This window comes from Tachyglossus aculeatus, unplaced genomic scaffold, assembly GCF_015852505.1.
Source record: "Tachyglossus aculeatus isolate mTacAcu1 unplaced genomic scaffold, mTacAcu1.pri scaffold_108_arrow_ctg1, whole genome shotgun sequence".
In the NCBI taxonomy this organism is placed as follows: domain Eukaryota; kingdom Metazoa; phylum Chordata; class Mammalia; order Monotremata; family Tachyglossidae; genus Tachyglossus; species Tachyglossus aculeatus.
Window position 1 is genome coordinate 739,624 of NW_024044845.1, and position 9,721 is coordinate 749,344.

A 9,721-nucleotide genomic window follows, 5' to 3' on the forward strand; every position below is an offset into this window, starting at 1 on the left:
GATGGAATACAAAAACAACGTTGCTGAATTCATTCTCCTGGGACTATCCCAGAATCCTGAGGTGCAGAAAGCATTATTTGTGTTTTTTCATCATCAGCATGATGACTATAGTGGGGAACATGCTCATTGTGGTAACAGTAATCGCTAGCCAGAATCTATGCACCACCATGTACTTCTTTCTTGCCTACTTGTCCTTGAGGAATGTCTTTTACTCTACTGCTATGGCCCCCAAGATGATTGTAGATTTACTCTATGAGAAGAAAACCATCTCCTTCAAAGACTGTATGACCCAGCTCTTTGTAGAACACTTATTTGGAGGTACCATGGTCTTTGTTCTTGTGGTCATGGCCTATGAACGCTAAGTGGCCATTTGTAAACCTCTGTATTATATGACAATTATGAATAGCTGTGCTTGCGGACTGATGGTGGGATTTGCCTCCGTAGGAGGCTTTCTGCACTCAATGGAACAACCTCTCTTTATGTTTCGGTTGCCTTTCTGCAGCCCCAATGTCATCGACCACTTTATCTGTGATACGTACCCTCTGTTGAAACTCAACTGCACTGATACTTACTTCATTGGCCTATCAGTGGCTGGCAATGGTGGGGCCATCTGTGTGATCATCTTTCTCTTGCTACTTCTCTCCTATGCAGTTATCCTGCGCTCCCTGAAATCCCTCAGTTTGGAAAAGAGGCACAAAGTCCTCTCGACCTGCAGCTCCCACATCACTGTGGTTGTCTTATTCTTTGTTCCTTACATTTTCATGTACATGAGGCCTGTGTGGACTTTCCCCATAGACAAATAAATGACTGCATTCTTTATTCGTTCATTCATTCAATCGTATTTATTGAGCGCTTACTCTGTGCAGGGAACTGCACTAAGCGCTTGGGAAGTACAAGTCAGCAACATATAGAGACGGTCCCTACCCAACCACGGGCTCACAGTCTAGAAGGGGGAGATAGACAACACAACAAAACATGTACACAGGTGTCAAAATCGTCAGAACAAATAGAATTATAGCTATATGAACATTATTAATACAATAAATAGAATAGTAAATACGTACAAGAAAAATAAATAGAGTAATATATCTACAAATATATACAAGTGCTCTGGGGAGGGGAAGGAGGTCAGGCGGAGCAGATTGGGAGGAGGAGAGAAAAAAGGGGGCTCAGTCTGGGAAGTCCTCTTGGAGGAGGTGAGCTCTCAGTAGGGCTTTGAAGGGAGGAAGAGAGCCAGCTTGGTGGATGTGTGGAGGGAGGGCATTCCAGGCCAGGGGAAGGACGTGGGCCCAGGGTCGTCAGCCTCCTCTTTGTTATCCCATCCTCCTGTTTCTCCCCACTTAAGTCTATACTTCACTCTGCTACCCGGATCATCTTTGTGCAGAAACGCTCTGGGCATGTTACTCCCCTCCTCAAAAATCTCCAGTGGCTGCCTGTCAACCTACGCATCAAGCAAACCCTCCTCACTCTCAGCTTCAAGGCTCTCCATCACCTCGTCCCCTCGTACCTCACCTCTCTTCTCTCCTTCTAACAATCCAGCCCTCACCCTCTGCTCTTCTGCTGCTAACCTCCTCACTGTGCCTCACTATTATCACCCCCATGTAGATCCCTTAATCCTTTACTGTAGATCCTTCACTGTAGATCCCTTAATCTACACTTTGAGAAATGAAGAGGTAAAAAATGCTATGAAGAAGCTCTGGAGGGGGAAAGCCATTTAAAGTGACATTTAAAGTACAATAATAATTTTATTTGTCAAGTGCTTACTATTTGCAATGCACTGTACTAGGCGCTGAGGTGGAATCAAGCAAATCGGGTTGTGAAGAACCCAGAGTGAAAATAAATTTATTCATATGGAGGAAAAAAAAGAGCAACAGAATCATTCATTCAATCGTATTTATTCAGCACTTACTGTGTGCAGAGCAGAGCACTGTACTTCAGCACTTGGGAAGTGCAATTCAGCAACAGAGACAATCCCTGCCCACAACAGACTCATAGTCTAGAAGGGAGAGATAGACATCAAAACTAGTAAAGAGGCATCAGTAGCATCATTAAAAATAAATAGAATTACAAATATGTACACATCATTAATAAAAATGAATAGAATTATAATTATAAATGTGTAAGTATAAACACAAGTGTTGTGGGTCACGGAGGGGCATAGAGGAAAGGGAGAAAGTTGGGGCGATGAGGAGGGGAGGGGGGCAGAGGAAGGGGGCTTAGTCTCGGAGAGCCTGAGCAAAGTGCAGATGTTTTTGATTTTGTAGCAGTTTCTTACATTCAGGCATTTCACCACCTGTTCCTGTTACTGAATTTGGTTTGCAAGTCACAGAACAGGTTTCTGAAAACTTCATTCCTGTCTGAGTTCTCAGATGCTGCCAGGTGCCGTTAGGGCCATCGATGTCTCATAGTAAGCTGCACAAAGCTCTGTCATTTCTGGGTCATTTTCATCACACCACTCGATGATTTCTCTTGCCTGCAACAGCTTCACTGAGTTATTTCCATTAAATATGTTTGTTGGTGTTTGTGGTTTGATTTGTTTTTTCCAGCAAGGTTCCTAGCAGGATTCCTAGCTAGAGCCTGCTAGAGTTCCTGGCTGCTATCTTCTTCCTCTTGGAGTTTAGTGGTTTGGATACCAGTTTTGGGTCAGTGTGAGTGTGGAGCCCATGAGTCTATGGTCTATCCAACGTTCTTCATTCATTCATTCGTATTTATTGAACACTTACTGTGTGAAGAGCACTGTACTAAGTGCTTGGGAAGTACAAGTCGGCAACATATACAGACTGTCCCTACCCAACAGGCTCACAGTCTAGAAGACCGTGACTAACAATTATCTATCATATTTATTGAGTGCTTACTTTGTGCAGAGGACTGTATTAAGCACTTGGGAGGTACAATAGAGTTGGAAGACATGTTTCCTTTATCCTTGTACAGCATGAAAATAATAGGAATTCAGAGAAGATATGGACACATTTTAAGGACATTAATCTGGGAACCAAACTAATCTGGTGATGTTGAGGGGTGAAATGTGTGATTTGCTAATCCATAACTCACCATGAGAAATGATTGTTTCTGGGGCCTTCCTCTTATTGAGCATAAAGCCATATTTGCTTCCTGGTATCATGTTGAGTACAGTGGAAGCATGTTTCAAATTAATACCGGTGGCATCAGTGAAAAGCACTGGCTGATGTACCAAAGGAATTTTTCTTCTTCGTGGCAATTAGGTTTTGCTCTTGAGAAACCACAGGATTCTATTGACACTTTCTGTTGATTCCCCCCTTCGTTGCATGGTCCCCAAGGATGCACAGCTTCTCCTCTTCACAGATAAGGTGGGGGTGAGCGTGGAAGAGGCTAATGTTGATGGAATTTGTCAGTGGAGCTAAGAGAAAGTGGAGGGAACAAAGAGTTGGCAGAAGATTGCTTGTTAAAGGTGAAGGGAAGAGGCAAGTTGAAATTTTGAAAGAGAAGGATTATTTTTTGTTGTTGAACTGGAAGTGATCACTGGTGGTCATGGAGTCTATCCCCCCGTATCCCGGAAGGTTCATCCTTTCATTTCAGAGGACAAACTACCTTCTATAATTGAATTCCTTAAAATTATCTCGGGAATTATTTAAGGAGAAAGAAAGAACAAGACCCCGATATTGTATCTTAGACTGATGTATTGTTTGGTGGAATAAATGAAGAAAATAAAAGAAGATCTTAATTGGAGTTTGCTGCCTGTTGTCTGGAGACAGCTAACCTTGAAAAATAGAACAAGTTCACTGTTTTAACTTGCTACTTCACCTAAATCATTTGTATGTGGGGAAACCATTTTAAGCTTTCTGTAAAATTCTTAAGTGGAGTAAAATCTGTAAACCAATTCCCAGGGCCACTTTGATACTTCTTTGTGAGGAAGCAGACGTTTTCTACTCGAAAATTCCTGAATGCCCCAGAACTTTCATTCAAATAATTGCTCTAACATTTAATTTTACAATTCAAATGAACCCCTGAACAGCAAATAAAGGGGTCTAGGTCTTTGTTTTCATTTTGACAGATGCTAGGATGAGTTTTGACCGTGAGTGAAATGCCAAGGAACTGACTCTCAAGGAGATAGATGGTAAAATAAGTGTTGCCTTAATGGGCCCTGGAGCAGAGTCAATATTTTGTTTTTATCCTTGACTTCTTAGGCCCAAGAATCCCAATCTTCTCTTCTTCCAGACATTTTCTTCCTTAGCTCAATCCTCCAGCAAATTAGAAGGTTTTCTCTGAGTTCCTTAGGCCTCCATGCCAAGTTGTGCAGGGTAGTGGGCAAAGGGATTCTGCTGATTCAGTTCAATTCAATTGTATTTATTGAGCATTTAATGTATGCAAAACACTGTACTAAGTCCTTGGGAAAGTACATTGCAACAATAAACACATTCCCTGCCCACAACGAGCTTACAGTCTGGAAGGGGGTAATCTGATGTTGGTGACTTGAAATGAGGGCAGTAAGGAGAAAACTCTCCCTCATGCCAATGTGCCTGTTAAATTCCTTCTTTCTCTCAGTGTGTTTCCATTCGTAGTCAAGGAAGAGGGAAAAGAGAGACATAAATCAATAAAGATATAGAGAAAGGAGGGAGGGAGGGAGGGAAGGAGATAGGGTGAGAGAGAAGGATGTGAGTGTGGATCTCTCTTTGACGCTTTGACGCGTCTCTGACGCTTTGACGCTTGACGCTGCCAACCTCTTCCTCCACCCCACCTCACCCACTCACCAACTTGGTCATACCCTCGACCTCATCATCTCCTACCGCTGCACTGTGTCCACCCTCACCAACTCTGTGATCCCTCTCTCTGATCATAATCTTCTCACCTGCCTCCTCACTCACACTCCTTTCCCCTGTAAATCCGTATTACTCCCTCACAGAGATCTCCGCTCTCTGGACCCCACCCATCTTTCGGAACGCCTCACACCCCACCTCGCCGCCCTCTCCTCTCTACCCAGTCTTGATGATCAGATTACTGCTCTCAACTCTACCCTTTCTACTCAGCTAGACTCGCTCGCTCCCCTTTCCCTTCGCCGCTCTCGCACCACTAACCCACAGCCCTGGATCACTGCCACTGTCCGCCTCCTTCGCTCTTATGCTCGAGCTGCCGAACGCTGCTGGCGAAAGTCTAAACACCATGCCAACCTCGTTCACTTCAACTTTATCCTTTCCTGCCTTAACTCAGCCCTCTCTTCTGCCAGACAAAACTATTTCTCCTCCCTTATTGACACCCATGCCCATCACCCCCGCCAGCTCTTCCGTACATTCAACTCCCTTCTCAGGCCCCCGGTTCCTCCCCCTCCTCCTTCCCTCACCCCCAACGATCTGGCCTCCTACTTCATTAACAAAATTAAATCCATCAGGTCCGACCTCCCCAAAGTCTCTTCCCCCCTTTCTCCAACCCCCCGGCTCTCAACATTCTCTGCTACTCTCCCATCCTTCCCAGTGGTATCCTCAGAGGAACTCTCCTCCCTCCTCTTAAGTGCTACTCCGGCCACCTGTGCTTCTGACCCCATTCCCTCTCATCTTATGAAATCTCTCGCTCCATCCCTTCTCCCCTCCTTAACTTCCATCTTCAACCGCTCACTCTCCACTGGTTCCTTCCCCTCTGCCTTCCAACATTCCCATGTCTCTCCCATCCTGAAAAAACCCTCTCTTGACCCCACCTCACCTTCTAGTTATCGTCCCATATCCCTCCTACCATTCCTTTCCAAACTCCTTGAACGAGTTGTCTACACGCGCTGCCTAGAATTCCTCAACAACAACTCTCTCCTCGACCCCCTCCAGTCTGGCTTCCGTCCCCTTCATTCCACGGAAACTGCGCTCTCAAAGGTCACCAATGACCTCCTGCTTGCCAAATCCAACGGCTCATACTCTGTCCTAATCCTCCTCGACCTCTCAGCTGCCTTTGACACTGTGGACCACCCCCTTCTCCTCAACACGTTATCTGACCTTGGCTTCACAGACTCCGTCCTCTCCTGGTTCTCCTCTTATTTCTCCGGTCGTTCTCTCTCAGTCTCTTTTGCAGGCTCCTCCTCCCCCTCCCATCCTCTTACTGTGGGAGTTCCCCAAGGTTCAGTGCTTGGTCCCCTTCTGTTCTCAATCTACACTCACTCCCTTGGTGACCTCATTCGCTCCCACGGCTTCAACTATCACCTCTACGCTGATGACACCCAGATCTACATCTCTGCCCCTGCTCTCTCCCCCTCCCTCCAGGCTCGCATCTCCTCCTGCCTTCAGGACATCTCCATCTGGATGTCCGCCCGCCACCTAAAGCTCAACATGTCGAAGACTGAGCTCCTTGTCTTCCCTCCCAAACCTTGTCCTCTCCCTGACTTTCCCATCTCTGTTGACGGCACTACCATCCTTCCCGTCTCACAAGCCCGCAACCTTGGTGTCATCCTCGACTCCGCTCTCTCATTCACCCCTCACATCCAAGCCGTCACCAAAACCTGCCGGTCTCAGCTCCGCAACATTGCCAAGATCCGCCCTTTCCTCTCCATCCAAACCGCCACCCTGCTAATTCAAGCTCTCATCCTATCCCGTCTGGACTACTGCACTAGCCTTCTCTCTGATCTCCCATCCTCGTGTCTCTCTCCACTTCAATCCATACTTCATGCTGCTGCCCGGATTATCTTTGTCCAGAAACGCTCTGGACATATTACTCCCCTCCTCAAAAACCTCCAATGGCTACCGATCAATCTGCGCATCAGGCAGAAACTCCTCACCCTGGGCTTCAAGGCTGTCCATCACCTCGCCCCCTCCTATCTCACCTCCCTTCTCTCCTTCTACTGCCCAGCCCGCACCCTCCGCTCCTCCACCACTAATCTCCTCACTGTACCTCGCTCTCGCCTGTCCCGCCATCGACCCCCGGCCCACGTCATCCCCCGGGCCTGGAATGCCCTCCCTCTGCCCATCCGCCAAGCTAGCTCTCTTCCTCCCTTCAAGGCCCTGCTGAGAGCTCACCTCCTCCAGGAGGCCTTCCCAGACTGAGCCCCTTCTTTCCTCTCCCCCTCGTCCCCCTCTCCATCCCCGTCTTACCTCCTTCCCTTCCCCACAGCACCTGTATATATGTATATATGGTTGTACATATTTATTACTCTGTTTATTTATTTATTTATTCATTTTACTTGTACATTTCTATCCTACTTATTTTATTTTGTTGGTATGTTTGGTTCTGTTCTCTGTCTCCCCCTTTTAGACTGTGAGCCCACTATCGGGTAGGGACTGTCTCTATGTGATGCCAATTTGTACTTCCCAAGCGCTTAGTACAGTGCTCTGCACATAGTAAGCGCTCAATAAATACGATTGACTGACTGACTGACTGTGGATGTGTGTATTAGTGTGTGTGTGTAGGTGTAGAAAATAACTTGCAATCAAAACTGGACCTGAAAATTCAAGGGGCAAATCAAATATTAGGTGGAAATTATTCAAATGAATTCATCTGTGCCTATCCCACTCAGGTGGCAGCTGCCATTTTCATCCACTAATATTCAGGGCAGCTAGCTAGTACCCTTTTTTTAATGGTGCTTGTTAGCCTTTGCTGCAGTTAGCCTGTAGAAAGCTAAGGGGCCCTGAAGCTGGAGAATCCAGATTATTTTTCCAGGAAATTGGGGTCCAGACATGCCACCTGATTGAGCACAGGCTGGATCCTGGGCATTACTCACTTCACTTTGCCCCACCTTGTCTGCGGGTGGGAGTGCTGCCTCTTATCAACATGGCAGCAAGTGGAGGAACAGGGCAGGCAAGCGGCAGAAGTGTTGCTACCAGGGGCCTGGAGGTGTGGTTGGGGGTTGGTGAGGTGAGTGGTGCTTTGCTTGCCTTCTGATGCTTATTTAGCATCCAATTTTACGTTCGCTCATGAAGTATTCTGGCCAAATAAGTGAATTTTCTACAGAAAGCCTCCTTTTGGAAAGGATGCCCGTTCTAGGAAACTGTTGCCTGTTCCTCCCAAAGAATGGAGTAATAATTTTCCTTATGAAAATGAACTCCGAGACTGAGAGTAGTTCCATAACCTTGGGGATTGAGCTGCACCACCACCTGGGCTGATGTATGTTCTCTCTGTTGCTTGCAGGGCTCTGGCTCTCCTTTGTGAGTTCACCATCCTAGACAGAAATCATGGGCAGTAGAAACAACCTGACTGAATTCATCCTCCTGAGACTGTCTCAGAAGCCAGAGATACAGAAAATCATATCTGTGGTGTTTCTGCTTGTGTACCTTGTGATTGTGGGAGGGAATATGCTCATCGTGACCACCATCATCACCAGCCACAGCCTCTTTGGCTTTCCTATGTACTACTTCCTGGCCTTCCTATCCTTTTTAAACACCTGCTTCTCCTCGGTCATCACCCCCAAAATGATCGTAGACTCCCTCCAGGAGTGGAAAACCATCCCTTATGGAGGCTGACCCAGTTCTTTGCAGAATATTTCTTTGCCAGGGTGGAGGTGTTTGTGTTCATGATGATGACTTACTACTGCTATGTGGCCATCTGTAAACCTCTGCACTGTGACCATCATGAACCGGTAGACCTATGGTGGGTTGGAGGGGCTGGCCTAGGCTGGGGTTTCCTGCATTCGATGATTCAGTTCTTCTTCGTGCTCCTGTTACCCTTCTGCAGCCCCAACGTGATCGACCATTTCATGTGTGACTTGTATCCCCTGTTGAAGCTCACCTGCACTGAGACACGTATCCCAGGGCTTTTGGTCATTGCTAACAGCGGGATGATTTGTATCGTGAACCTTTCACTGCTGATCATCTCCTATGGTGTCATCTTAGGCTCCCTGAAGTCTCACAGCTCTGAAGAGAGGCACAAAGCTCTCGCCACCTGTGGTGCCCATATCACTGTTGTCATCTTCTTCTTCATTCCCTGTATTTTCATATATACACGGTCACCAGCCACCTTCTCTTTTGATGCAACGGTGGCTGTACTTTACACCATTTTAACACGCCTGTTAAACATCTTGATCTAAACTTTTTGAAATGTGCCATTAGGAAGTTGTAGAGAAGAACAATGTTTTTTTTTCTGAAAGGGAAATAGGTTTGAAATAAAGTCTCTTATTTTGAGGGATGGAAAAGGATACTGTGCAAGAGATTTGCTAATATATTGAGGAAAATGGGTAATTTTCATCCAAAAGGCTAGAAGAATGATTTAATTAGCAGGCTAGTTCCATTTCTGGCTGAAGAATAGTGATGGAGTCTCCTGTTGAGAATGACAGACAAGCCTCAATTTTGAGATCTCAGAATTAACAGCCTTGCAAAGTAATTATAGAGGAAGGAGCATGGCCTAGTAAAAAGAGTACGGGTCTGGAAGTTAGAGGTCCTGGGTTTTAGTAATGGCTCTGCCAGTTGTCTGAGGTGTCATATTGGGCAAGTGACAACTTCTCTGTGTTTCAGTCTCCTCAGCTGTAAAATAGAGATTCAATAGCTGTTCTCCCTTCTACTTAGACTGTGAGCTCCATGTGGAACTGGGACTCTGTTCAACCTGATTAACTTGTATCTATCCCAGTACACATAACAGTATTTGGCACATAGTAAGCACTTAACAAATACCATAATAATAAAAACTTAATGCACACATAAATAATAGACCATGAACAAGTCACTTAAATGTCACTTAAACTGTATCTTTATTTCCTCATCTGTAAAATAGGGATCCTATTCCTTGTTACTTAGATTTTGAGACCCTTGGGAAAGAGACTGTGTCAGACTGAAATTTCTATCTA

The 9,721-nt window shown here is 45.9% G+C and overlaps 2 pseudogenes; both read left to right on the forward strand.

Moving 5' to 3' along the window:
• Position 1: 1 nt before the first annotated feature.
• On the forward strand, positions 2-1,718 carry LOC119922573 (annotated as a pseudogene).
• A 6,399-nt stretch (positions 1,719-8,117) lies between these two features.
• Positions 8,118-8,968, forward strand: LOC119922544 (annotated as a pseudogene).
• Positions 8,969-9,721: the final 753 nt, after the last annotated feature.